At 37.2% G+C, this 27731-nt stretch overlaps 1 long non-coding RNA gene across 2 annotated transcripts in view; it reads left to right on the forward strand.

Moving 5' to 3' along the window:
* LOC121480301 overlaps nucleotides 1-17205 on the forward strand; it is a 31797-nt gene extending 14592 nt beyond the window's left edge. The window contains exons 3-4 of one of the 2 annotated variants that reach the window (XR_005984928.1): nucleotides 6867-7049; nucleotides 16166-17205. This is a non-coding gene — a long non-coding RNA (uncharacterized LOC121480301). The remainder of the gene's footprint in view (nucleotides 1-6866; nucleotides 7050-16165) is intronic. The other variant, XR_005984929.1, reaches the window with a different exon arrangement.
* The last annotated feature ends 10526 nt before the right edge of the window (nucleotides 17206-27731 follow it).

Raw genomic sequence — 27731 nt, forward strand, 5'->3', positions numbered from 1 at the left:
TGTAGTTTAAGGGGAAGAAATTTAAAAACAAAAAATTTTAGGGTAAATCCCCAACAGTGCAATTGCTGGGTCGTAGGGCAGGTCTATTTTTAACTCTTTGAGGAACCTCCACACAGTTTTCCAGAGTGGCTGCACCAGTTCACATTCCCACCAACAGTGTAAGAGGGTTCCCTTTTCTCCGCATCCTCTCCAACATTTGTTGTTTCCTGCCTTGTTAATTTTCCCCATTCTCACTGGTGTGAGGTGGTATCTCATTGTGGTTTTGATTTGTATTTCCCTGATGGCAAGTGATGCAGAGCATTTTCTCATGTGCATGTTGGCCATGTCCATGTCTTCCTCTGTGAGATTTCTCTTCATGTCTTTTGCCCATTTAATACATGTTATATTTATGATGTTGTATGCACAATCAGTAGTATTTACACATTACAAGTGTGGAGTTTTCTATAGCCAGTTAGAAGTGGGCAAGCAAAAGAAATAATTTAGCTCCCACACTTTTTCCACACTTATTCTTCCACAATCCATTTCTAGACAACCCACATGTTACTGTCACTGTGTAAACAAGTTGTTTACACATATACATGTACTGATTTTCAACAGCTATTCATTTTACCTGCTGATAAATAATCCTGTCAATATGTCCAAAGTGATGGATAGAAGCACACAACTGCGAGCCAGAAAAGATCGTAGAGGTTACGTGGTTCAATGTGCTTGCTGCATAGATGAGGAAATGGAACCTAAATGTTATTTAGAGGCTTGCCCAATGTCACATAGCCTGAGGATGTGATTATTTTTCAAGTATCTTAAAATACAACTAAAAGATCATTTAATGAAAAGAGTGGGTAGACACGATATGTTAAGAAAATTAGCACTTCAATTTATTTTCTCACATGTTACATAGTTTCACATCAGTGGGCCATTACATATCTTGATTCCTCTAAAAGGCCTTCCAAGTCTGGTAATCATCTCTCAAAATCGTACTCAGTTTAAATGCCTTTAGCTATTACTATTACTTTATTACTAGCTATTTAGCTACTACTTTATTATTTCAATACTTGGCATTTGCATTACATCATATGATTCATCAGATATATCTTATGACCCACTTCTTTTCCATGTAGTCCCTCTCTGACTCCGGCCACTACTGTTGTGACTACTGCCACGAGTCATGGACTAGCTTTGTGCAAGTGCAAACTGGCAGTGCCTCACATTATCTCTTTACTGCAGTACTTTCACTTCTTGTCCTGGGGTTTCTTTGATGCAACGCATGTGTTACCTGTTGGTATCCACTCAGTACTCATGTACATCAACTCATGGAACTTAACCCATATGTGATTATTCTTTGACCATTTGGGGACAAGGACTGAAGAATACATTCTTACCCCTTTATACTCTGGGAAGCCAGTTCTCAGATGCATTTCTTTTTTTTTTTTTTTTAACTTTTATTTTTTAATCTTTTATTTTTTAATTTTTTAAGTTATGTTTTTATAATATTATAAAATATAATTTTTTCAGTAATTCATCAGTCTTATATAATACCCAGTGCTCATTACATCATGGGCCCTTTATAATGCCCATCTGATGCATTTCTAAAGGCTCTTCTGATGAACCTGCATGACTGAACACAGTTATCCATTGCATGGTCAACTTGATAATGCACCTCCCCACCCTGTGCTGTCTTCATCCCTTCCCTGTTTTACTGTCTTTATTTCCCACTATTGCTTCCTGTGCTCACTTCCCAATTTAACTACCTATGTGCAAGCCATTTTCTCCATAGAAAATTGCACTAACTCAATACAGACTGGACTATGGTCTCAGACATTTCAGGAATGAAGGTTTGTAACACTGCATTTGCTCAGCTGGAATCTAGCTGAGGATAAAGGAAATGTCCACTTACACTGCTGCATAGTGGAAGAAAATTTTGTGGTGACAATCTTTGACCTCATAACCAGATACAAAGCCAAGGATGGTAACAAGTATGCATATTTAATTTTAATTGATTATTTTTCTCCCCTTTTCTGGATTCCTTATATGAAATGTTGTGATTATGGTAATATTACAGTTAAAGTTCCCATTGAAATCATGACTGAATGATATCATTCCATCACTGCATGGTAGCTGATGGAATTTTATGTCTCCTCGAAGTCAGGGATGATGATTTCTTCATCTAAATACAGGGCAAAAATGGATGCTATGAGGCAAAACTAGAGAACACACCATTTTCTGACTTAGATTCATTCATTCTCTACCCTTTTTTGCCTTCTCTGTGCCAAGAATGCTGACCTCTAGTGCTCCTCTGATGACTGGCTTCTAGTAGGATTTGACCAACAAGAGGACCTGGCAAATGACTAGAAGCCAGAAAAAGAGAAATGTGGTATTTCTTTCCTGCTCTCTCACTGTCTGGCACCATTATTTGTGGTGGCTGCTGCATCCCTCTCAATCACAGTGCTCACCAGACCCTGGTCACACTATTTCCTCCCCATGGCTCAAAAGAATAATGGTTTCTCATTGTCATTAGTCTGAATGTCAAACCATTCCTTATTTGTCTTCTTAAGTGTGCCGACCCTAACCCTATTAAAGTCTCTCATTTGAACCATCTGAATGAATTCTGTTTTTTTGCCAGGTCCCTGGCTGATGCACACATACTTGCTTCCACACACGGACATGTGTACACATACATAGATACCAAGACACAGAATATTCTCGTTTCAATGCAAATGACTCACCTATGGAGAATGGTAATCAAATGCTTTATAGGGATAAAAAGGGAAAAGATAATGAGGCACTGGGACAATTTATTTAAATAAAAACTGCTAACCATTTTAAATTATGTTGTCTGTTCCATTAACAATGTTTTTATAGTGATCTCAAACACATTCTTTTCAACTGTCACTCTTCTCTTCTCTGGACCTCCTTTGGAGAGGGGGTAAAGATTACCCTGCAGCTATAATATGATCAAAAGTAAAAGTATTGGGGCGCCAATGTTGGAGAATGTTGGAATGCAGAAACTTGGAGTTTCAGAGATGTAGAATCCTATGCTTTGGGGGCACCCGGATGGTTCAGTTGGTTAAGCATCTGCCTTCAGCTCAGGTTGTGATTCCAGGGTCCTGGAATCAAGCCCCACATCAAGCCTGCTTCTCCCTCTATCTCTGCCTCTCTCTGTGTGTCTCTCGTGAATAAATAAAGTCTTTTTTTTTTTTTAAAGCATTGCAAGTAAGGACAATAGGCCCTATTCAACTGAATAATTCTAATTCGACTGAAAAGCAATCACTCCTAAGAACCATTTTGTCTCTTTCAGCTCCTTTCTCTCATGTAAATCCTTGCAGGGCACTCTTCTTTTACCATCTGTCCTGCCTGCCCATGTTCCTAGTGTACTTTCCCTCTCTTTACATTCAGACCCTATACCCCCAGGCCACATCATTTATAGGACACATGAACACAACAGCTGGTATGACAAGACTGACATATCCATTTATAAATCCTTTAAAGATGCTTATTTCATGACCTATCATAGAGAAAGGGATGGAATAACCAGGCCTTAATATGCCATGTTTCACCCCAAAGGCTAAATCACATATGATTATAGTATTGAACATAATGAGGTATCTCAGTTTACTAGACTTTATTTTGAATAAAGAAAACCTATCTTCAAATTGAATTATTTCTGTTTTCCCTCTACACATAACAGGAATTTTCATGTCTGTATTTTGACACTTTGCCAAATGTTGAAATAAACAACATAATTCTTTAAATGGATAGACAGGGCCTCTTAAAATAAAGCTTGGTAAACTCAGAAATGGCTTAAAAGTAAATAATATGAGAGAAAATGACCTCCAGAAGTGTAGGAAATGACTTCCTGACCAGATTAAAGTTTTTTCCTACTCAAATATGGTAAATAAACTCTGTGTGGCAGGATGCTCCTGTCTTCGTTTACATTACCTGGAGGCTGGTACTGTTGTCTGAAGGAAGCCGCTCACAATGTTCTTTATTGACTCAATACACTGCACGAAGGTGTCTCTGTGTTTGCTGGCTGTGGTTGTGTTACAAACATGGAGAGAAAAATTGAACAGCTCTATACACTCTGCCACATATTCGAAATACAAATCAACACCAAAACCTTCTAAAAATTGCCCAGAAATAGTTATTTATAACATTTCTTCCTCTTTTTAAAGTTGCTTTGAATAAAAATATTTCTGCCTAAAAATCCATTTAAGTGTTATCACTTTGAAAAAATTAAAATTAACATTAAAAGCAAAAGAAATGTTAATCTTATCCCAAAACACCTTCACAGAATCGTCAGAATAATCTTTGACCACCTGGCACACTGCCCACGTCCTTATTATTTTATTTAATACAGCATTAGATACAAGTGGTACCCAAAGTCTGCTTGGCTTTCTGGTGGCCACGCAATAAACACAGAGATCCAAAGGATCTTTTTCTGAAAATATCTTAAGAGATCTGAGAGCAAAGCAGTCAGAGAAAAATGGTTGAGAATGTTCGTTACATCCACTTTCATTCTAATCTTTATTCCTGCCATTAGAATCTCTGCTTCTATTTCAGTGTCCTATTCTGTGTTCCTTGAAGGATGCAAAGGAGAGCCCACCTTGGGTATAGAGGGAGTCCAAGATTGACCAGAGCTCCTCTGAATAGTTGAATCGCAGACACACATCACAAAGCCGAAGAAATAGGAGCTTGCAGAGCAGGGGTGGTCTATCCACGGTGCTGGCAATAAAGAGGTGCACAGTCTGTAGTTCATTTTAAAGCAGTCATAAAACTGATTAAATATTGATCTGCTTTTTATTATCACCATATGCTAGTAATTCTAAACAAAGTCAATGATATAATAGCTTTGCCCACAAAACAAAACTAAACAAAACAAAAAACCTTATTTCTGCAACCCATCTCTTTGGCCACTCCTAAGACAGAGGCTTTTAAAGCATCTGTAACTACAGTATAACAGCAGCATCCTTATGTCAACCTCAACATGAGCAGATGGGAAATTCTATTCGATCGTAGCCTCTGTCTCCCATCTATGGATTCCTGCACCTCACGGTGGAGGGAAGAAGTACAGGGAAAGACTCCAGTTCACTTTGCTAAAAGTAAACTAAAGCTCCAGAAAAGGGGGAAAAAAAAAAAAAGCCAGGAGGACAAAATTCACAGCAGGAAGTTGACTTTGTTTCACTTACTGAAACATCTACATGGGTGCATTTAAGCCCGAATGCATATACACAGAATTACTGTAATTTGTAAATTTGTATCAGGTAGGAACCAGTCTACAAAATCAGGTGTTCATTCACCTAATATGAAAAATGTTGAAGCACCTACCATGTGCTGAGTACTCTTCGATTTTGAAGGCTTCCATTATAACAGTATACAATACAGAGAAGTGTGACGTGCACACAGTCCCGGTTCTTTACTGAACCTATTAAATCAAACATGTGCACTCTTATCTAGCAGAGATAAGAGTTTCCAGTGACAGAACAATGTAAACCTATACTGAGACAGGAAATGTTTCCCTTTATTGCCTAATAACTGCTTAATCTCATCTTCCCTGGAAACATCAAGATCTATTAGTAGGATTCAAATTTGTTCTCTTCCACCTGAGGGCCTATCAGAAAAACAGAGGAACCACATTATCTTTCAACAGCGGCTACCTTAGTAAGCCCAAAAAGGAATTCAATTTTGCTCTTCTTATGAGGACTCAGATTATTTTTTCTTCAATCTTCCATGAGGAGGGGATGTGGGGGAGGAAGCAGAGAAAACAGTTGCAAATGGCGAAAGCCAGTGGTGATTTCTTCCACTTACTCCTATGATTACACATTATTGCACTGAGGGAAGAGAAAAAGGAAAGAATGCTTCTGGGATAATAGACACATATCCCAGTCATGGTGATTGAAACTTAACTTTGCAAGACCTTTTGTCATTTGAAAGGTTCATTCTTGATCATTTTGTGATTTACAGAGAATGCAGTGCAACAGAGCGTTAAAGGTTGGTTACTGATTTTTTCCTCCAAAGCCAGAAAGAATTTATCTTAGCTTGATTTAATTGAGACACCAAAGGATACAGTTTTGAAATGCTCCAAAGGAAAAAACAGTTGCAAAATCAGAAAACCATGTAAGCTACTGACGCCAATCAGCTAGACCATGCAAAGGTGAGCTCTGTTGGCCGTTTAGTCCTTCATTTCCTCGAGACTGAAATGCTCTGCAGAAAGGTGCCCTCGTGATTAAAAGTGACACTGATTGCGACACTTAGAAAGGTTTCTCCAGATTTTGCCGCATTAGGATCCTTCCACATTGTGAGATAACTTAGATGATTCTGGCACGCAGAATTCAAACAGGAGTGCTATGTTATACTCAACAATATTTTCGCCATTTCACTCTTTCAGATACCTTTGAATGATTTAAGTTGCACTCGTGAAATACATGCAAGTTAAATATCAGAGTAGCGTTATGTGTAATCCAATGATTACACAAAGCACATGAAATTAAAACCTAGTAAGGAAAAAAAGAGGAGAGGGGTGCCTGAGTGGCTCAATTGGTTAAGCATCTGACTCTTGACCTGGGCTCAGGTCTTAATCTCAGAGTCACGAGTTCAAGCCCCACATTGGGCTCCATGCTGGGTGTGGAGCTACTTAATTTAAAAAGAAGAGAGAGAGGAGAGTGAGGAGGAGTGTGTGTCCCTATTTGTCAGGGGCATTCTAATGGCTTGAGACACAGTGATAGCCGCTCTTAAATATAAGTATCAATGGCAAGTGACCATTTTAATTTAGTGGATAATCAGAGATGACATCATCTGATGCCCTTCCACCATATTAAAAAATCACAAGTTTCTCCATGTTGATTAAACAAATATTTTGTTGTATATTTGAGGCATACCCATATTTAGCAAGAAGTAGAAGACTGCTAAGGAGAGATGCTGTGCAGACCGGAAATACAGATGAAGAATTCTTCAATAAGCTTCAATAAGTATCTCTTCCTTTGTCCATTTCAACAAGATATGATGATCCTTTGTGACATTAAGATTTCAGGAAAGAGAATAAACAGTCAGAGAATGTAAGTAACTCTTCCATGATGACTGTGATTTTATATGTCAACCTAATTAGGTCATGGGGTGCCCAGATACTTGGTCAAACATTATTCTGGATGTGTCTATGAGAGTATTTTTGGATGAGATTAACATTTAAATTGGTCAGGGCATCTGGGTGGCTCAGTGGCTGAGCATCTGCCTTGAGCTCAAGTCGTGATCCCAGGATCCTAGGATCAAGTCCTGCATCAGGCTCTCTGGGAGGAGTCTGCTTCTCCCTCTGCCATGTCTCTGCCTCTCTCTATGAGTCTCTCATGAATAAATCAATAAAATCTTAAAACACACACACACACACACACACACATTTAAATTGGTCAACTGAGTAAAGCAGATTTCTCCTCCTAATGTGAGTGGGCCTTGCTCAATCAGTCGAAGGCCTGAATAAAACAAAAGAGCTGACCCTTCCCTGAGTAAGAGAATTGCTCCTGCCAGCTGTCTTTGAACTGAAATATCGACTTTTTTCTCCCTCTGACTTGAATTGGAACATCAGTTCTCCTGGGTCTCCAGCTTATTGATCTTTAGACTGGAACTACTCCAGGACTTTCCTGCTTCTAGGGCCTTTGAACAAGGACTAGGGCTACTCCATGAGCTCTCTTAGGTCTCCACCTTTTCTGATTCATGATGCAGATCTTAAGACTTGTTAGCCACCATACTCATGAGAGCTATTCTTTATAATAAATAGGTGAATAAACAAATACATAAATACGTACATAAATAAACACACATATCCATATATACCTCCTATTGATTCTGTTTCTCTTTGAACCCTAACTAATGCAATGTCCAAGGGTATTTTTCTCAAGCATGAATTAACTTTCCCACTCCCTGCTTCTTTTCTTCCTTCACTCCTTCTTTCCTCCCTCCAAAGAATACAGGTATTTATAGTTATCCCAAAATATTCACTGAATAGTGATTGGATTTCTGTTGGTCACTTTATCTTCTATTAAACCCCTGTATGCATGTGGGTATATTTCTAGGTTTTCTATTCCATTTCAGTAATTTATCCACTCATATGTGCATACCACTCTCTTTATAAAAATCATTTGTTTTTTTAACTGTAGAACTACTTTTTTTTAAATTATTGAGATTCTATGAATTTTAATATAAGACTTCCCCCTCTCCTCATTTTTGTCAACTTTCTACGGGGTATTCTTTTTGTAAATTCTTTTCAACATTGAGGTATAGTTTATGTAAAGTGAAATGCATAGATCTTAAACATACAGTTTGATGAGTCTTGAAATTTGTATACAACCATGCAGATTTCAATACACTAAGTCATGTTTTGATTTATTTCTTTTATTTTGTTTTCAGAAGTGGCATCTTTATGTTGTTTAATCTTCCTATCCGAGCAGAAAGTATGTCTTTGTATGTGATCAAATGCCTTTTTGTGTCTTCATATAGAAGGTCACTAAATGAGTGTCTATTTCAAGAGCACAAAATAAATTTCTATTATGTTATGCCACTAAGACTTTGGAAGTCATTTGTTATAGCAGTTAGCCTATGCTGACCAATACAGTTACACTTAATGTACAAGGTTTGGTTTATACTTTGTTGCCTTGTCATGTCTGTATTATATTTAACTATTAGATCCTGGTAGACTGATTGCTATTAATATTTAAGTGTACTATTTCTTAGCATAAATGAACTTCTACAAAACACCACTAGGTGTCCTCTACTAATAATTTTCACTGAGCTGCTGAAGGATAGACTGAAACTATTTGTCCCTGTTTGTGCAACCCTTTTGCTGTGCTGGCTGAATTTGTTGAAAGTTGGACCAGAACTCCATCATTGTTAAAACACAGACATCATTGTTAAAACACAGACAAATTCATTTAAAAAATTGGAACTGTCTGCTCTTTATTTTTTAAAACATTGTTGAATAGATCATTCTACTCAGGAATAATAGTATAGCCTTTATCACATTATAAAGATGAAGTGAGTACTAGAGATTAGTAGATGATTTATCTTAGAGTTACTGAAGATCAAATTTGGAAGAGACAAACTTATACTGTACATCTCCCTCATTTCCCACCTTTTTTCTCTAGCATCATAATGCAGCAGAAAATGGTTCCAACAAGGTTAGCTTTGAAAGAGAGAAGTAATTATAGAGTGGGGGAATCTCAGAAAAGAGTAGTTGAAGTCCTATCTCTTGACTTTATGTACATGCTTAGAGGGAGGCACTGGAATTGGTTGAAAATCATCTTACAGGGCTATTGGTAAAGCCACTTCAACCCCCACTGGCTTCAATATTCCTATTTAAGAAGAAGATAAGAATGGAGACAAAGAGATCAAAGGTTGTTGAGGTAGAATAGATAAGAATCAATGGTGTCTAGAATGCAGGGAGTGGCAGCAAGCACTGAGAAAGGGAAATATATTTGAGAGGTATACAAGAGAAGAAATCCAAAAGATTTGGCAGCCATTAGATGTTTTGGGTGAAAGAGAAAGAGATATCTAGTAAATCTCCAGAGTTCTAAAGTCAAGACAACTAGACATAATGGTACCTCTTCTTGAGGTAGGAAAAACTAAAGAAAGAAAAGAAATGTTTGGTCCCAGGTTTCGGCACCAAAAAAAAAAAAAGAAAAAGAAAAAGAAAAAAAAATGTAGTACAAGGAAAGAAGGAATATGTTTTCACTTTTTTAATGTGTTGATTTTGATGTATCCAGGGGACATCCAAGTGAAAATATCGGATAGACTGAAATCATTCCAAAAAAAAGATTAGGGGTTAAAGAAAAGGGTGTAGCAAAATTTTTACTCTTCTCCACTGCCTAAAATTCAGCCAAAAGCAGACAAACAAAAAGAGCAAAAATAGTCTATCTTCAATGGAACATGGAAAAGGACACAACCACAGGCCACAAAGTAGGAGACGTATCTGCCAAATACCTGAAGTCTAGACTAAGATGAGAGAAGAGAGCCTGGTGAGCCAACCTCTGCCTCCTAGGATCTAGACCACGATAACTAACGTCCCCGAAAGTTCATGTCACCACCATAAAAATTCCTTGATTAGTGTATTGAGCTCTGTGGTTATAAAGAGTAGACAAGAAAGGAGGGATATCCTTACAGAGACCAGGATGACACCTCAGAAGGCATGCTGATCCAGCATGTATCTGCCTTGAGGGTGGGGGAAAGGTAGATGTGGGTGGATGCATGTGTGAGAGAGAAGAGAAAGGAAAGGAAGGCAAAGGGAAGGGAGGGGAGGGAAGAGGAAAAAAAAGTAGAGGAGGGGAGGGGAGGGAAGATGAGAGGAGAGGACAGGAGAGGAGAGGAGGGAAGGGAAAAGATTCACAATATACTGTCTAGCCAAGGATGACCTCTGGAGGTGAAAGAGGGAGGGAAAACACTTAGAGCCAAACTGCAACAGAGCTTGTGACTTAAAAGACTATTGTTCTCCTCAGCCACTCCTAAACACAGCATATATGTATGTATGTATGTATGTATTTATAGCTGGTCACTGGCTTCCATTTGAAGATGAGTAATAATTAAGTAGAAACCAGCCTGGGCCTATACATAAAAAAGAGAGAGAGAAAGAGAACACACACATATGTGAAAGGCAGATAAGGGGCATATTTTACCCAAAGGAAATAGAAGAATTACTCAGTAAGGTAGATAAAGAGTAGCTCTCCACATGATATAATAAAAATGTGAGCTCTGTTTAGAAGAGACAACATGAATAAGATAGTACTTGTCATGGGTATTGGCCTGTTTTGTTGCCTGGCATCCACTTCCCCTTTTCTTAGTAACAGTTACCAGTCCTGCCCTCATGCAACCACAATGCTGTGAAAGGAAACGACCCAACCCTCATATCTAGGGGTAGTGTTTCAGCCAAAGTGGTTGGTTCAGGAATGGACCTGTGACCTAAGTTGGTCAACTCATAATGAAGCTATTATTTCTGTGCAATATTTGGGTTAGAAAAATCTTTCCCTCTTTTATTTCCATGTGAATGAAAAATGAAATTCTAGAAGCTGCTGGTAGCCATTTTACTACCACAAGGGGAGCTCTTGCCTAAGAATGGAGTCACCACCAAAGGAACTAATTTGAGAGGAACGAGAGAGACTAAGTGTGAACATGTAGTTTTAACCTGGGATAAACTCATTCCCTGCTCTCTTCAAGATCCAATCAATATTCTCTTATTATTTAAGCCATTTGAGTGAAAGTTATTTATTGATATACAGAGACCAAGAAAAGAAATTTAGTAGTACTAGATAATATTTATTGAATGCTTGTTTTGTGCTAGGCACAGTACTAAGCACTTTATGTAAACATCAAGGCCAGACTCTATAATAGGTATGATTATTACTTCCACTTTATAACTGAGTGACCCAGATGAGAAAATAATGTTTCTAAAGTCGCAAAACTAGTAACAAATTGAGCAATAATTTGAACCCAGTGAATCTAATTCCAAAGCTATAGTGACACAACAGCAAAAGACCATTTACACAACTTAAGAAATTAAGTAGAGGGGCACCTGGGTGGCTCAGCAGTTGAGCATCTGCCTTGGGCTCAGGTCGTGATGCCGGGGTCCTGGGATCAAGTCCTGCATCAGGCTCCCCACACGGAGCTTGCTTCTCCCTCTGCCTATGTCTCTGCCTCCCTCTCTGTGCCTCTCATGAATAAATGAATAAAATCTTAAAAAAAAAAAAAAAGAAATTAAGTAGATATACCTAAAGTGGAACATTGTAAACTGTCTTTTTCTATTTCATCTGTTTTTGGTTTGCTTCTTGAATACTTCTTATATGGAATTTAGATCTCCTAATCATCTCTATAAAAATGTTCATATCCTTATTCTTTGTAATTTTGTGAGATAACTTCAAGATTCGTCAAATTATTTTGGTGTCCTTTATTGGTTTTATTGAAATTTTGGCTTTTGTGCAATGTTTTATGTTTACATCTTCCTTTTCTTGATTTTCATCTCATCTTTATTCACAGATGACATGATCATCCATGTATAAAATGCTATAAAATCTATAAGAAAGCTACTAGAATTAATAAATAAGTTTACTAAAGCCAATGGATAGAGGGGTTGATGTCAATTGTATTTCTGTATATTAACAATCAGCATTTGGAGCTTGAAATTTGAAAGGCAATACCATTTGCAACAGCATCAAACAATATAAAATAGAGATAAGTTAAACAAAATATGTGTAAGACTTGTACATTCTAGACTATAAACCATTGCTGAGAGAAATTAAAGTCCTGAATAAATATAGAGATATGTTATATTCATGGATTAGAAGATTCAATCGTATAAAGAAATAAATTCGCCCTAAATGAGTGTATATATTTAACAGAATTCCAATAAAAATTCCCAAAGGCTTTTGTACAGAAATTGTCCAACAAAATTGGGAGACTGATATTAGCTAACATCAGTACTTTTTATAACACTATAATAAATAACACAATGAGATCCTGACATGTAGATATAAATCATTAAACAAATTATAAAACCACATATGTATAATGAATTGATTTTCAACAAAAGTACCAAGAAAAATTCAGTGAGTAAAATGATAATCTTTATAGCAAATCATTAAGAATAATTGCATATACATACACAATCAAATGAATCTCAACTCTTACCTTGTACCACATACAAATATTAATATGAATTAGATTTGCCCAACTATATGTAAGAGCTAGGACTGTAGACCTTCTAAAAGAAAACACAGGGAAAAAATCTTTGTGAACCTGGAGTAGTTAAGATCACCAGTCTTGGCATAAATTCCTTTCTTTCTTTCTTCTTTCTTTCTTTCTTTCTTTCTTTCTTTCTTTCTTTCTTTCTTTCTTTCTTTCTTCTTCTTTCTTTCTTCTTTCTTTCTTTCTTTCTTTCTTTCTTTTTCTTCATTTCTTTTTTAGAGAGAGAGCATACGAGTGGATGGGGGAGGGGCAAAGGGAGAGGGAGAGAGAGAATCTTAAGCAGGTTGCACATCCAGTGTGGAGCCTGATGTGGGGACTCAATCTCCCCACCACTCAAGAGGAAGGATCATTACCTGAGTTGAAATCAAGAGTTGGTCGCTTAAACAACTGAGCTACCCAGGAGCCCCTGGGCAGAAATGTCTTAAATAAACCATGTGCACATGCACAAAATAAGTCACGAAAGAAAAAGCTGATAAATTATTCTTCACGTAAATTAAAACTTATGCCCTTCAAAAAATAATGTTAATGTTACAGAAATGAAGAGACAGCCCAGATTAGAAAAAAAAAAAAGTATTGTAATGCATGTATCTGAACATGTACAGTATCAAAAAAAACAAAACAAAACAAAACAAAACAAAAAAACATTTACAACTCAATAGTAAAAAGACAAACAATCTAATTTTTTTAATAGGCAAAGGATTTGCATGGATACTTCACCAAAGACATATAGGGATAGTAAATAAGCATATGAGAAAATAATCAACATCCTCTTTAGGGAAATTCAAAGTAAAACCACAGTGACATATTGCAATATATTCACTGAAATGTCAAAAATCAAACAGTGACAACACCAAGCACTGTCAAGGATGTGGAGCAACTAAACCTACTTATACAGTGTCGTCGAAAATGCAAAGTGTTAAAGACACTTAGGAAAAACAGTTTGAAGGCTCCTGAAACTATACACATGCAATTCCAGTAAAACACAGAAATTGATATCTGAGTACTTACCTGGAGGGAAAAAATACATGTGCCCACAAAATGTGTATGAGAATATAAAGGATAAAAACTGGAAGCAACCCAAATGTCAATCAGCTAGTAAATGGATAAGAAAAATGTAGTATAGCCATAAAATGAAATATCACTCCACAATAAAAAGGAATGCACAACAGTGCCTGGGTGGCTCAGCCACCAACTCTTGATTTTGGCTCAGGTCATGATCTCAAGATCCTGAGAACAAGCCCCATGTCTGGCTCCCTTTCTCTCCCTCTCCCTCATGCCCCCACCATCCTGCCTCAAGTACTCTCTAAATAAATAAATAAAATTTGAAAAAAAAAAAAAAAAAGAATGTGCAACTATATACACAACAACAATGGATGAATATCAAAAGCATTATGCTAAGTCAAAGAAGCCAGACGGAAGGGCGCCTGGGTGGCTCAGTTAAGCATTTGCCTTCAGCTTAGGTTATGATTCCAGAGTCCTGGGATCAAGTTCCACGTCAGGCTCCCTGCTCACTGGGGCTCCTGCTTCTCCCTCTCTTTCTGCCTTTCTACCTGCTTGTGGTCTCTATCAAAAATAATAATAATAATAAAATCTTTAAAAAAAGAAGCTAGACATAAAATATTATATGCTGTATAGTTTCATTTATGTGAAATATTGCAAAGACAAATCTAGAATAACAGAAAACAGATCAGTAATTGCCAGGTACTGAATGAAGAACAAAGATTTACTACAAAGCATGAGAATACTTTTAGGGGTAATATAAATATTCTATATGTCATGATTAGCTGCAGCTGTCAATACATAGCTGTAAACTTTTGTTAAAATAGAATTTTACATTAAAAAAAATCGCAGGATTTTATTTATGTAAATTATCCTTGGGCAGCCCCGGTGGCTCAGCGGTTTAGCACCGCCTTCAGCCCAGGGCGTGATCCTGGAGACCAGGGATCTAGTCCCACATTGGGCTCCCTGCATGGAGCCTGCTTCTCCCTCTGCCTGTGTCTCTGCCTCTCTCTCTGTGTGTCTCTCATGAATAAATAAATAAAATATTTTTAAAAATTATCCTTAATAAGTTCTAAAAAATTGAAAAGGCTCTTGCCTATGTAGTATAACCATTAGGCATGTAAAGATGGTGAATATTTTAAACGGCTGTTAAGACCTCCGGACAAACAAATAAATCTTTAGTTAAAGAAAAAATCATACAAATGGCCAAGAGGTATATAAATAGGTATTCAATGTCACTAACCTCCATGAAAATATAAAGCTAAACTGCAATCATTTTTATCACTTCCCTCCTCTTAGGAGGGCTAGTATCAAAAAGTCAAAAGATAACAGGTATTGATGAGGCTTATGCACTGTTGGTAAGAATGTAAATTGGAATAGTCATTATGGAGGTTACTCAAAAATTAAAAATAAAAATACTATATGATCCAGCAATCCCATTTTTGGGTACTTATCCAAAGGAAATAAAATTAGTACCTCAAGGAGCTGAATCCACATCCATGTTCATTGCAACACTATTCACAATAGCCAAAAATGGAAACAACCCAAGTGTCTGTCAACAGATGGATGGATAAAAAAAAATGTGATCGATACATATACATATAATCATACATATCTAAATGGAATATTATTCACCTTTCAAAAAAGGAGAGTATTGTGCTGTTTGCAACAACATGGATGAATCTGGAGGACATCATGCTAAATGAAATAGGCCAGAAACAGAAAGATAAATATCCCATGAGCTCACTTACATGTGGAATCTAAAAAAATAGTCAAACTTAGAGTAGTAACACAGACTGAAACAGTGGTTACTAGAGGCTGGGAAGTGGAAGAATGGGTGAGGTTTTACTCAAAGTATTCAAACTTTCAGTTATAAGATGAATAGGTTCTAAGACCTAATGTACATCATGGTGACTCTAGTTAATAATAATGTATTATATGCTTGAAATTTGCTAAGAGAATAGATCTCAAAAGTTCTTACCACAAAATATAAGTTAATAATGTGAGGTGACAAATTTGCTAATTGGTTTGATTATGGTAATTATTTCACAATGTATACATATATGAAAATATCACCTTGTGTACCATAAATATATACAATTTTTATTTGTCAGTCATGCTTCAGTAAAGCTGGAAGGAAAAATCAAACCAATGAAGGGCTCAGGGATCAAGTTATTGCAGAGCAGAAATTATTGCCACAGGAAGGAAAATTCGCAAAATAAAATTTTGTAAAAGTTGTATAGGTTGGTGAAATTCGGGAAATTATGATTGCTGCAAGAGCTGCCCCAAACAAGCAAAGCCCAGGGTATATTTAATGCTTTGTCATATATCTACATGTTAAACTGAAAGTCTGTGCTGACATTTGTACAGATGTTATGTCCGTGAAAGTCTTCACCTCTCTTGTAAAAAATATGAAAGTTTCAGTTTTGTCACAGCTACATTTCTTTCTTCACAGAGGGATTCTGGTGTCGCATATTTTTTGGTGTGAAAATGAAGAATCTTCCGGATGATGCTAAATGTTAAATGTTAGCTCTACTGAACAAAGACCAGTTTGCTCAAGACCAGATCAGTGTGAAAATTTAGACTAAGGACACATAAATTTCCTGCTACACACAGAAATCTGATGGCTCAACTGATGAAGAGTTCTTAACAAGTTGTTTGGGATCCCTGGGTGGCGCAGCAGTTTGGCGCCTGCCTTTGGCCCAGGGCGCGATCCTGGAGACCCGGGATCAAATCCCACGTCAGGCTCCCGGCATGGAGCCTGCTTCTCCCTCTGCCTGTGTCTCTGCCTCTTTCTCTCTCTCTCTCTCTGTGCGACTATCATAAATAAATTAAAAAAAAAAACAAAAAAAGTTGTTTGAGTTAGAAGATAAATTTCAGAAGCAATTTCAAGAAGCTGGTACTCTAGGGGCAGCTCGGTCAGTTAAGTGTTTGCCTTCAGCTCAGGTCATGATATCAGGGTCCTAGGATCAAGCCCCCAGGCTCCCTGGTCAGTGGGGAATCTGCTTCTCTCTCTCCTTTACCACTCTTCCTGCTCATTATCTCTCTCTCTCTCACTCTCTCTCAAATAAATAAAATCTTAAAAAAAAAAAAAAAAAAGAAGCTAATTGTCTAGATTTTGCTGTTTGCTTTGAAGATAAAGAATGGCTTCAGAAACTAGCCTCCCTACTTGTTTAGTTGGTTTATATGATGAAAATGGCTGCCAGGGAGATTGGTTTCTAATATTACACTGTGTGTTAACTAACTGGAATTTAAATGAAAACTTAAAAAGAACGGACCCAAACAAGTCTCTGCAAAGCCTGGAGAAAATGTTTTGACTTCACATGACCTGATTCGTGGCCTTAAAAGGGAACTCATGATTTGGGAAAATCGTGTTCCAAAATAATACCTTTCAAATGTTTCACTGTTGTTTGGACTTGAGAATGAGAGAGCATATGGACAAAGTTTTAAGTATTGTTGAAAACCCACCGGAAGAACCAAAAATTGGAACTGAATATTTTTGATCTTCTCTCTCTGAATCTTCTGCTCAGCCTCAGAACATGTCTTTAACAAAGGAAAAAGGTTTACTCATCTGCCCCTGGATAAGTTCTGGATTTCAGGGAAGAAGACTATCCTGCAAGTTGTGGGAAAGTAGTGAACGCTGTTGCAGGTTTTAAAACCTTAACACGTGTAATCAAGTTTTTCTTGTTTAAACAAGCATTAAGAGCAAGAATAGCAATCTCATTTCAGTTAAAAATGATATGTGTGTGCCTATCTCAAGTTTAACACAGAACTGAGTACTTGTGCAACAAAAATCAAAGCTTCACAAAAAAGAGGTGAATTTCATTCTTCACTTTTAGGGTCAAAAATAGCACCTTTATACATAAATATTCTATAAAAAAATCAAGAATGCTTATATAAGAACTCATGTAAGCTCATGAGCCTTATCACACTACTGGGAAGAAACTGTTTTTCAAAGTGTTTTGTAAAATTGTGTCTTGGGTTATATTTTCATTCATATAGCTTCAGTTTATGGCTTTGGTCATTTTACTGTTCAACATTGTCAAGAATTTTCATGTTTTAAATTGTATTAATTAAAATCAATTTAAAACATTACTTAAATCAAGGGTGCCTTGGTGGCTCAGTCGGTTGAGCAACTGCCTCTTGATTTCAGCTCAGGTCATGATCTTAGGGTGGTGACTGTGGAGTCTGCTTCAGATTCTTTCTCCCTCTTCCTCCCCTTCTGCCCCTCCCCACTTTCTTCCCCTCTCTCTCAAATAAATAAATAAAATCTTTTTTAAAAAATTACTTAAGAGCAGCCGGGGTGGCTCAGCAGTTTAGCACCGCCTTCAGCCCAGGGCGTGATCCTGGGGTCTCTGGATTGAGTCCCAAGTCAGGTTCCCTGCATGGAGCCTGCTTCTCCCTCTGCCTGTGTCTCTGCCCCTTTCTCTCTCTCTCTCTCTCTATCTCTCTCTCTCTCTCTCTGTCTCTCATGAATAAATAAAAATCTTAAAAAAAAAATTACTTAAATGAAACCTACCAAAGCCCTCTTTACAGTATTGAAATTCCATTTTGGCTTAAAGTAGTGATTTACCAGAAATTTATTGTTTGGCTTATGATTTTTAAAAATTTATAAAAATTAAAAAAGATCAATTGTGAGAAAGGTAACCAAAACTTAATTGGCTAGTTATTTTTCAATAATATTGACTGAAATACAATTTTTAGCTTTAAGTACAAAAAAATACTCATACAAATGCCATCCACAACATATACCACATATTATACTTCATTAGTATCTTGCATAGAAAAAATCTGTTGTGAAATTTTTTTTAAAATTTTTTTATTTATGATAGTCACAGAGAGAGAGAGAGAGGCAGAGACACAGGCAGAGGGAGAAGCAGGCTCCATGCACCGGGAGCCCGATGTGGGATTCGATCCCGGGTCTCCAGGATCGCGCCCTGGGCCAAAGGCAGGCGCCAAACCGCTGCGCCACCCAGGGATCCCTGTTGTGAGATTTTTAAACTGATTCGAATAGATAGAATGATCAGGCAAGAAAAAAAACTCAAGTTTTCAACCATCTCTGCTACTGACTTGCATTAAGGCTGACATCATTTGTGGGGAGGGGGATATCCCACAAAAAGAGAAAGTTAATAAGTTGGCTAAAAGAAACAGATCATGAGAAAAATATCATTCTTTACTCAACAGAACATGAATAATTGGCTCATTACACCTCCAACTTACTGGCCACATTAAGATACCATGAACTGTTAATATAATTTTGATTCAGGAGTTCCTGAGACCTGAACATTATTGCAAATATTCTTCAAAGATAAAAAGATTAAGAAATGCTCCCCTAGGGGTGCCTCAGTGATTCAGTCGGTTAAGCATCTGCTTCCAGTTCAGGTCATGTTCCCAGGGTCCTGGGATCAAGCCCCACATGGGGCTCCTTGCTTAAGGGGGAGTCTTACTTCTTGACTCTCACTCCCCTTGCTTCTGCTCTCTCTCAAATAAATAAATAAATAAATAAATAAATAAATAAATAAATAAACTCTTTAAAAAAAATAAAGAAAAGAAAGGCTCTCCTAGAGTGTCCACTGGAAAGCTTCAAAGCATTCATAAATCCTGCAGTATAGTATGCAACATTTTAAAAATAATTATGACTATATGATAATTTTTAGAAATTTCATGGTTCTGCTACTACAAGAGTAATATTTCCTTTCCTTATATTCTACTGGTCATTGATATTATGTGGGAAAATTACATTTTGTGAATATTTTTAAATCCAAATCCCCCATGAAGCTCTGATCTTTTGCTTTTAGCTCCAGCTGATTCCCGTGGATGTTTTAATAATTTAATCTTCAAGCAATGATAATAAATTGTTTAATCTTCGACTAAAATAACTTAATCTTCAAACAATGATTATAAATAATAGTGATGATAGTAAGGGAGTAAACATGGATCATTCCAGTCTCCTCTTCTTATTAGCACCCCACTTCTATTTGGAGAACACTCCCATTATATGAAGTACTGCGGGTTGGGAGGAGAAACCCTTGACTTAAATTAGCCAGGTAATCCTCTCCTGGATGTAGCATGTTGAGCCGGTGACCTGCCAACACGCACACTATTGAAGGTATGAATCATTGACACAAAGGCAGCACTGGGAGATGGGCTACACCAGAACTACTTCTAACCAAACACTGTCCCTGCCAGGTATCTTGCTTCTTGACCCTCGTGAGTTCCTCAAATCCTATTGTTTCCAAGCCTGTGAGCCCCTGAGAATTTTCCAACAAATCCCTTCTTTGCTTAAATTAAATAGAGTTCTAATTTATGAAATCTGCATAATTTATCCTTGGTTTTAATAAGACTATTTCTAGTGTCTCACTCGTAAGTATTCTTTTGGCTCTTGGTTCATAGCAAATATTCCTTTTTTACAATAAGGAAATGAACTTCAACATCTGATTCACTAAAAACAGGTTTTAAACAAGGAATGGATATTGAGTTTTATCATTTGTCTTTTTTTTTTTTAACAGCTACTTAAAGAATTGTTTGTTTTTATGACCTGACCTGCTAACACAACATATCATATTCCTGGGATATAGTCCACTTGTTCTTGGTACACTATTCTTTCACTTTATTTTCTTCTGCTTAGTATTTAACTCTAGACTTCCTCATCTACCCTCATCTACCCACAAGCAGAGTATTCCATTATGAGCTACCTTTATTAGTTTTTGTACTAGATTTATACTTAACGTTTTTCCATCTTTTTCCATAATGTAGAACAGATTATATATCAGTACATTAAATATTATCACAAATAAATACTCTTTAAGAGTTGCAAAGAATGTAACAAAAAAGCCATAAGGCCCTCAAGCATTTATTGAAGGTAAATTTTTTACTGTAATTTGACTAAGATAATGTGAAGAATCTGAGGAATCATATTTTAATATAAGATTTTTATATTGCTTATGCATAGTTTTTTTTAAATAGTAAGTGGAAATGTCATAACTCTAGATCCTAGATACAAAACACATGCTTCATAACCAGATCACGAATGTTCTTCACCCAATCTCTATACCTGCGTGATGACAAGTTATCCTAGTTAAAGGCTAGATAGATAGCTAAAAAAATTTTCTCTTTTCATGTATTAAGATTATAAATATCCATAAGATTCTTCTCTCTATTTCTTGACACTTTGAATATAAAACAGAAAGCTCCATTTTATATTGCATAGAAAATACAATTATATTGTACTTCTGCTGCTTTGCACATGTGTGCACTGTAAGGAAACAAGGGGTGAGATTTTATTTGGATTCTCCCGTCCTTTTTCAGGTCTTTTTATTTTAATCTATTTCTATCAAGGATCTATTTGAAATCAGGATTCATCCTTCCCATTGAGAACTACGGGGCATCTCTGATTTTTTTAAGTATTTTACACATTTCCATTTCCTTCTATTCACTTCACCTTCCCTTCAGGCAAAGTCATTTGCAGTCGAGGATCAGAGTTACTTTCCTGAAACTGGCCGACTGCTGATTCATTCTTCACTTAATAATGAGAAATGGCAAAGCTATACAAAGAGCAAAGATTGTTTTAATGGTACCTTATCTGTGGAAGTACCTGGGTGGCTCAGTTGATTAAGTGCCCAGTTCTTGATTTTGGCTCAGGTCATGATCTCAGGGGTGTGGGATCAAGCCCCATGTCAGGCTCTGCATTCAGTGGGGAGTCTACTTCAGATTCTCGCCTCCTGTCCCTCTCTCAACACCCTGTCTCTCTCAAATAAATAAATAAATAAATAAAAATTAAAAAAAAAATAGTACCTTACTTGTGAGTGCTACATGACTACTTTGCTGACAGAAGTAATAATTGAGAATATTTGTTTAGCCACATATTGAAGAATTGTTAAAACCAAAGAGATCTCCAACAATTCCACTTGTGGGTATATAATCTCAATAAATTGAAAGCCTGAGCTTGAACAGATATTTGTTCACCAATATTCATAGTAGCATTATTCACAACCACCAAAAGGTGAAAATAATCCAAATGTCCATCAACAGATGAATGACAAACAAAATGGTATATACATACTCTGGAATATTATTCAGCCACAAAAAGAAATGAAATTCTGATATAAGAGAGTGAGAAGACAAGCCAAAGACTAGGGGAAAACTTTTGCAAAAAAAAAAAAATGTATCTGATAAAGGACTGTTATCCAAAATACATAAAGGACTCTTAAAACTCAACAATAAGGGGATGCCAGGGTGGCTCAGATGGTTAAGAGTCTGCCTTAGGCTCAGGTCATGATCTCAGGGTCCTGGGATCCAGCCCCACATCGGGCTCCCAACTCAGTGAGGAGTCTGCTTCTCCTCCTTCTTCCTCTCCCCCTGCTCATGCTCTTTCTCTCTCTCCTTGTATCTCTCTGTCTCAAATGAATAAATAAATCTTCTTTTTAAAAACCTCAACAATAAGAAAACAAACAACCCAATTAAAAAATAGGCAAAATATCTGAGCAGTCACTCCACCAAAGAAAAATACAGATTGCAAATAAATAGATGAAAAGGTGTTCAATGTCCTATGTCATTAGGGAATTGCAAATTAAAACAAGATATTTCTACATACCTATTAAAATGGCTTAAATCCCAAACACTGATAACACCAAATACTGGTAGGAACTCTCGTTCATTGCTCATGGGAATGCAAAATGGTACAGCCACTTTGGAAAACAGTTTGGCAGTCTCTTACAACTCTACATACCCTTACTATGTAACTCAGCAATCATGCTCCTTAGTATTTGCCCAAATGAGTAGAAAACCTACATCCACAAAAAAGCCTGCAAATCAATGTTTATAGAAGTTCCATTTACATAACAGCCAAAACTTGGAAGCAATCAAGGTGTACTTTATTAGGTGCATGGATAAACTGGTATATTCAGACAATATTCAGCACCAAAAATAAATGAGCTATCAAGCCACAAAGATATTGAGGAAATTAAAAAGCATATTACTAAGTAAAGGAGATCAATATGAAAAGGTTATATATTGTATGTTTCCAATTATATGACATTCTGGAAAAGGCAAAGTTATGAAGATGGAAAAAACTTTAGTGGTTTTCAGAGGTTGGGCGAAAGGAGGAACGAGTAAGGCAATGAAACTATTCTGTACGATATTATCAGCGTCATCAACTCAGGAACATCCTCACCAGCATTTGGTGTTATCAGTGTTTTGGATTTGGGCCATTCCAATAGGGGTGTAGTGGTATCTCTTTGCTGTTTTATTTGCAGTTTTCTAATGACATAGGATGTTGAGCATCTTTGCATATGCTATTTGACATCTGTATTTCTTCTTTGGTAGGGTTCAGGTCTTTGGCTCATTTTTTAATTTTTAAAATTTTTTAATTAATTTTTTGGCTCATTTTTAAATTGAGTTGTTTACTTCCTTTTTGTTGAGTTTTAAGAGTTCTTTGTATATTTTGCATAATAGTCCATTATCAGGTGGGTCTTTTGCAGAGCTGTTGTCCTAGTCTGTGGTGTGTCTTTTCATTCTTCTAACAGTGCCTTTTGCAGAGCAGAATCTCATTTTAATGAAGTCCAGTTTATCAACTTTTATATTTTATAGATTGTGCTTTTGGTGCTGAATCTAGAAATTCATAGCCAAACCAAAAGTCACCTAGACTTTCTTCTACGTTACCTTCTAGGAGTTTCATAATTTTGTGTTTAACACTTCAGTTTTTAAAGTACTATCTCCTACTCTATTTGTCCTAACATCTGAAAACTCCCCCCCCAAAAAAAGTGTTCTGACCTGGCTTTTCTGGCTAATTATTTTCTACTCTCTTTTATGGATTTAGATTGTCTCAGTCTATAAATCTGTAAAAAGGGAGTATTTTATCTTGAAACAATTTTCTATTTCCTTTCTGTTAATTGTGTGAGTTAAAAACAGAGTGCAGAGGAGCTGCAGATTTGGAGAGAATCATTATGTTTATAATAATGATGAAATGCTTCCTGGCAGAAAGTGACCTGTACTCTAGTCATCTTTAGCACAACTGAAGGATCGACTCTACCAAGGAGTCTATATTTGTCCGGATTCCATTTTCAAGGTTAGGACAGACCAAACTGGGAGCAAAAGCACGTGAGAGCAGAAAAGGTGGAGGAGGACACATCAAGAGGAGGTTTCTGAGTGCAGGAGTTTGAAAGGTCCATGCCCAGGACAGGCCTAAAAAGAGTGTGAAGTTAGGCTTTATGGAAATACATCTCATTATTTGCTTTTGATGCTATTTTAAACTCCCAATAATACATTTTATATTTTGAAGCATTTGGAAATAGTTCCATTTTCAAATGTAGAAAAATAAATAAAATTCCAAAATTTGAAGACATAATGAGATTGAAAAACAGAAATATTCAACATGTAAAAAATGGAATAAAATGAACTACTTCTCTTCACTGTCATCACACAGACAAGGAAGAATACTGTGGGAGTGATGAAGCCAGCCAAGTAACAGAGATTTTATTTGACATCTCTGGGCAGTGAAGGCTTTCAAATGTTGATAAAATCTGTAGTTATTGACGATATCCAATATTTCTCATCATCAGTGGACACACAGCAGAAATACTGATGCCATTCTTTGAACTTTTCTATATGTGACTTAATACAGGGTCATGTAAACTATACAATTTTGCCTCTTAAAAATTAGAATACATGGGGATAAGGCCAGGATTGGGTCCCTTGCAGAAAACACTCAATTTCCCTTTACTTTTTTCATTCTGATGGAGATTTTCTGTTTGTTAGTTTGTTTGTTTGTTTGGTTGGTTTGGTTTGTTTTTCTAATCCTCGCTGAAATAAAGACAGTGCTTATGGTGTTAGTTGGAACAGTGGTTAGATTATCTGGAAATGTCATTAATATTTCACACTATGTCACCTGTTTTTCATTTTTCTCCTTATTATATGATGACCAAAGCTAACATTTATAAATGACTATATTATACCAGGCACTGTACTGTGCCATTTACATTGATTTTCTTGTTTGATTTTCATAGTAACTGCTAAGATCTTTATTTTCATCCCCATTTTACACATGAAGGAAATGAAGGAAAAATAATTCCCTGCGGGGGTCACCCACTGCTGGGTCAGAATTCACACTCAGGCCATCTGGCTCCAGAGCCAGTGCTCTCTACTGCCTCACTGCAATATCTTCTCATGAGCGACACAAAACTAAAACTGTGTGCTTATTTCCAGTATCTCCAGAGTTCCAGCTCTCTAACTGGTTTCCTGCTTTTAGGTTTGCTACTCTCAAATGTATCCCAGACACAGCTACTGCTATGGCTTACAAAAATTGAAAGCTACTCCTGTTTTGCCCTGCCTCAAGCCCTTCAAAGCTTCAGCATCCCCTGTAGAATAAGATCTAGTGTCTTGGCAGCTGAGAGCCTCTCCGTGAGCAGGTCTCTGCCTCATGTCCCTCAGCGCTCCCTTCCCACAGTTACACGCTGCCACAGGTACACTTTGTTCTCACATACACATTCCATGGTCTCCTATATAGTTTCTTTTTTTTCCTATATAGTTTCTGAAACACACAAGCTATTGTTTCTGCATGGGGAGGTCTCCCATGCTAGCCCTTGCTCCATCAGAGAAACACCTTTTGCCTCTCACTGATGAGGGAAACAAAGGCAAGGGATGTAGCTTAAATTAAATCTCCTTACAGCTGGCAGCCCACTGATACCTGAACCATGCAGAGCATGACCTTGGTCAAGGAACTGCCTTACTGACTCTATGTTTTATTAAAGACTAAAAGTAACCTTACCTTAACAGCAGCTAGCCCCTCATGCTCCTGAAAGCCTTGTTTCCAAATCCCGTAGAGACTTACGCTATCCTGAACCCCCACTCATGAAAAAAGTGCATAATCAGTTATTCCTCACAGCCCAGCTTTTCCTGCTCATGGGTCCTGTCCTTGTGCTGCAATAAAATCACCTTTTAGCACCTTTTGCACCAAGAACTCTTTATTAGCCACTCGCTCATGAATCCCAAAACTCCCAAATTTCATAATCACCAAGAACCCTATGCATACCATACATTCCCCTGAACCTCATACTCCACCGGGGTGAGATGCTCTCTTCTACCCCAGCAGACTGTCCCCTAGAATTTTGTTTTGGTCGCTGTGGTATAGCCTTAATACAGGCGCCAGCCTCTCCCAGGAGACTACAGGTTCTTTGAAGGCAGGATTGGCCTCATCACTTTGAATCCCATCTGAACATTGGATAATAAAGGAATGAGACTGATGCTGGCAGGTGGAAAAGTGACCCAGTGATCAGCCTGGTCCTTGAACTTGGTTCTGAGGCTTTCAACTTGAGTCACTGGCCTTAAGAGGGAAGCTCCGTAGCCCCACACCTCCCCTGCACCAAGCCTGAAGCCTGCAACTCCTAAACGCTCACCGATCCTCATTCATGTTTTCAGCTCCTGAGCAGCTTGCTATAGATGGGGGCTTAATGTGTAATAAAGCTGAGCATTCTGATCTCAAAACAGGACCGGGGTTCAGAAACGCACAGATCTTGGCGCTGAGTCAGTGTTAATGAAACTCCTCAATTGCACCATGCTTTCTTCAGAAAAGCTTTAACTGAAAATGCCCATGTTTTATTTCACATCGTGGCCTTGCACATAACTGCCAAGTCATAAGTTTTAATGCAACAGGCTTCCTGTTTCAATCCAAAGCAGTCCAGTAAGAAACAAAACAGCCATGTTTTGTAAGGCACGGAGTTACTTTTCTCTCCAGTTCTTTTTAGAATAATGTGTGATCTAATGACACTTTTTCCCTTTTTTGCAGACCTAACACTGCTCATTTATTTCTTGATCTTAATAAGTCACTTGCTTCAGTGTGTCACTTTTCCCAAAGAGAAGAGAAGCCCATAATAGAACTGTCATGATAACTTAAAAATAAAGGCCAAGAAAGTAATTTTTAGAGGCAAAATCCTGCTATTTTAAGTTGACATCAACATCACGGTATTGACATTAACCCAGATGACTTTAATTTCAACTCATTCTTTCAATAAGAAGTATTGAGTCTCTACATTTATAATATCACTCTAAAATAGATTGAAAGGCTTGTTGTCAAGGAACTTGCAAAATAATCTTTTAAGCTTGTACACATGAATAGCTCCTGATTTGTATTGAATAAAGACAATTTGTAGAACTGGAGTGTTTACTCATCTTCCTTTGTATCCATCAGAGGAAAAAACTCAACCCTCTGGAGAGGAGAAAACAAATCACAAAACATAAAATAATAAAGCTAGAAGGAGAAATAAAGACCACAGTAACTCAGCCGTCCTCAAGATATAGTCTGGAACCCAGGTATCCCCTGATGTTATGGCGAAGATCCCATAGCAAAAAAAAAAAAAAAAAGTCAGGCTGTTTAGTATACATTTTCATTATTTTGTCACAATACAGTCTCAAATGAGAAATGTCATATTCAAACATCAGTGGAAAAAGGTATTTAAGAGGTTTTCTTTTGTTGTTGTTGTTTGTTTGTTTGTTTGTTTTTTTAGATTTTATCCATCCATTCATGAAAGACACAGAGAGAGAGGGGCAGAGATGTAGGCAGAGGGAGAAGTAGACTCCCTGTGAGGAGATCAATGTGGGGCTCACTCCATCCCAGGACCCCAGGGATCATAACCTGAGCCAAAGGCAAATGCTCAACCACTGAGCCACCAGGTGCCCAAGAGCCTGACTTTTAAATAAAATTTTAAATTAATCCCTCTGTTAGATTACCCATCTCTCTCTTCTCTTGTTTGTGAAATAAGAAAAGTTGTTAGATCATTTTCAAATATAGTAATTATGACAAATCCATGGATGTAGAAATACATTTTTTCTCACATTTACATAAACTGGCGCACACACACGCACACACATGCAGTATTTCAGGCAAAGATCCTACTACCATTCTCCACTGCCGTCAATTTGGGGGTTTCTTTCCTAACTAAAATTTACCCCAATTATTTTTTGTTTTCTCAGCTTAAAGTGGGGATAATGATAGTGCTTACTTCTTAGGGTTGTTGCATGAATTAAAT

Source organism: Vulpes lagopus, chromosome 21 (genome assembly GCF_018345385.1).
Source record: "Vulpes lagopus strain Blue_001 chromosome 21, ASM1834538v1, whole genome shotgun sequence".
Taxonomy (NCBI): Eukaryota; Metazoa; Chordata; class Mammalia; order Carnivora; family Canidae; genus Vulpes; species Vulpes lagopus.